A 3,011-nucleotide genomic window follows, 5' to 3' on the forward strand; every position below is an offset into this window, starting at 1 on the left:
GTGTGTGCCGTAACATTCCCTGACACAACGATTATTTCATAAATGATAACTTTCATTTTCATCGCCTTCCGTACAATAGCCCACAATAAACTGAATTCAGTCAACAACCACTTAAGTGAGCATGGAAGCAGATTCTCCTTCAATAAGGTCATTTCAGCCTTGGCGAATGGTTCGATTGCATGTGTGAGCGTTACAGTCAGAGGATCCAGGTAAACCATGCTCACATTCTCAACCCACAGAAATTGTGACATAAAGTTGTTTGTTTAGCCCTATCTGGTTTGGCTCAGTGGATAATGCGTCAGCCCAAGGACTGAAGGATCTTGGGTTTGATTCTGATCAAGGACACATACCTCGGTTGCAGGCTAGATCCCAGGGCTAGGTCAGGGTGCATGCTGGAGGCAACCAATGGATGTGTCTCTCTCTCACATCAATGTTTCTCTCTGTTACTCCTTCTCCCTTCCCCTCTCTTTAAAAGTCAATGGAAAAATATCCTTGGGTGAGGATGAACAACAAAAGAAAGTTGTTTAAACACTATGAATTATAACACTTTGTCATGAAGCATATGCTAACTAATGCAAAGAATGTAAGAATGGTTTAACTTTGTTGGATTTAGTGATTATAATTTAAGGTAACCAAATACACATAGTTTAATGGAAAGGGCAGGAAATGAGACCAAATAAAAGTATAAAAGGGTAGTTAGGAAGTAGATACAAAAAAATAAGAATACTCTTCAGAGCTGAATACTTAAAAAATGACAGCAATAGCACAAGGGAGCATGGGAGCTTGAAAAAAATGTAAGTAAAATGATATATCCCAGGTGTGGCTCAGGTGGTTGAGCATTGTTCTATGCACCAAAAAGTCACTGGTTTGATTCCCCCTGTTGGGGTGTTTACAGGAGGCAACACATTGATGTTTCTCTCTCCCTCTTTCTTATTCTTTGTCTAAAAATATCAATAAAAACATATTTAACATATTGCTATGAGAGATGTTGGAGATTTCGTTACCTATTGAAGCAAGAATTTTGGGGGAACATAGGCAGGCTTAGGGATTTTTTAGAATTGGGGTCCATGGAAAAGCACGGGGCTGCAGACTGGGAGAAGGTGCATTTCCATAACACAAGGAACCAGGTGCAGTTACATCTCCATAAGACAAGGGAGCAGCAACAGTTTCATTTACATAAGGCAAGGGAACTGGAAGTAGCCAGGAAATGTCTATATTTACAAAAAAAGAGAAGGAAGCCCTTAATTCAGATGGAAAAGAAGAAAGCCCAGAGGAATGGAAGGACTATGAGGGAGGAGGGCCTTAGGAATCACTATAGTAACCAATTCGAAGGGGAATATTGACCAATCAGAGGGGATATCAGGCGCCAGAATCTGCAGCCTATATAAACCATGGAAACAGGAATTCAGTGGGACCTTTTCCCCCTCCCTACTTGGGAGGCCATTCTGTGGGACTCTTCCCTCTCCCCATGTTGGAGTCTGTAATTGTTCTTCAATAAATCTCTACCTTTGCTATAACACTTTCTGTCCGTGGACTCATTCTTTGATTCTGGCAGACAAAGGATCTGGGTTCCAGTCCAAAAATTCAGTATCATGATGATTTTTTTTTTAATTTTTATGGTTTCACAACTTCCATTTAAGTCTATTATCTATTTTGAGTTTATTTTTGTGTATGGTGTAAGTTGGTGGTCTTGTTTCATTTTTCACATGTACCTGTCCAATTTTCCCAACACCATTTATTGAAGAGACTGTGTTTACTCCATTGTATGCTCTTGCCTCCTTTGTCAAATATTAATTGAGCATAGTGGCTTGGGTCAATTTCTGGGTTCTCTGTTCTGTTCCATTGGTCTACATGCCTGTTAGTTTGCCGGTACCAGGTTGTTTTGATTACAGTGGCTTTGTAGCATAACTTGATATCTGGTATTGTGATCTCTCCAACTTTGTTCTTTCTTAAGATTCCTGCAGCTATTCAGGGTCTTTTTTGATTCCATATAAATTTTTGGAGGTTTTGCTCTAGATCTGTGAAATATGGCATCAAGATTGCATTGAATCTATAGATTGCTTTGGGTAATATGGACATTTTAATGATGTTAAGTCATGACGCCATAAAAATCCTAGAAGAAACCATAGGCAGAAAAATCTCAAACATCTCTCTTAGCAATGTGTTTGCTGATACATCTCCTAGGGCAAGGAAAACAAGGGAGAAAATAAACATATGGAATTTCATCAAAATAAAAAGCTTCTGCATAGCAAAAGAAACCATCAACAACAACAAAAAAGGGAACGCACTTTATGGGAGAACAATGAAATATCTGATAAGGGGTTAAGTTTGACAGTATATAAGGAACTCATACAACTTAATAAAAGGAAGACAAACAATCTAATAAAAAATGGGCAAAGGATCTAAATAGATACTTTTTCAAAGTGGACATATAGATGGCCAAAAGACATAAAAAAATGCTCAAAATCACTAGTAATCAGAGAGATACAAATTAAAATGGCAATGAGGTATCACCTCACACCTTTCAGAATGGCTACCATCAACAAACCACTATATATGACAAATGCTAGCAAGGATGTGGAAGAAAGAGAAACCTAGTACACTGCTGGTGTGAATACAGACTAGTACAACCATTATGGAAAATAGTATGTAGTTTCCTCAAACAATTAAAAATGGAACCACCATTTAACCCAGTGATCCAACTGCTAGGAATATATCCTAAGCAACCTGAAACACCAATCAGAAAGAATATATGCACCCCCTTTTATAGCAGTGCAATGTACAATAGCTAAGATCTGGAAAAAGCTTAAATGCACCCATCATTACTAGATGAGTGGATAAAAAGGCTGTGGTACATTTATATCACAGAATACTATGCAGTTGTAAAAAAAGAATGATCTCTTAACTTTTGAGGCAGCATGGAGGGACCTGGAGAATATTATGCTTAGCAAAATAAGGCAGTCATAGAACAACAAGTATCACATTATATTACTCATATGGAATCTCATGAA

The sequence above is a fragment of the Myotis brandtii genome, unplaced genomic scaffold, assembly GCF_000412655.1.
Source record: "Myotis brandtii unplaced genomic scaffold, ASM41265v1 scaffold271, whole genome shotgun sequence".
Taxonomy (NCBI): domain Eukaryota; kingdom Metazoa; phylum Chordata; class Mammalia; order Chiroptera; family Vespertilionidae; genus Myotis; species Myotis brandtii.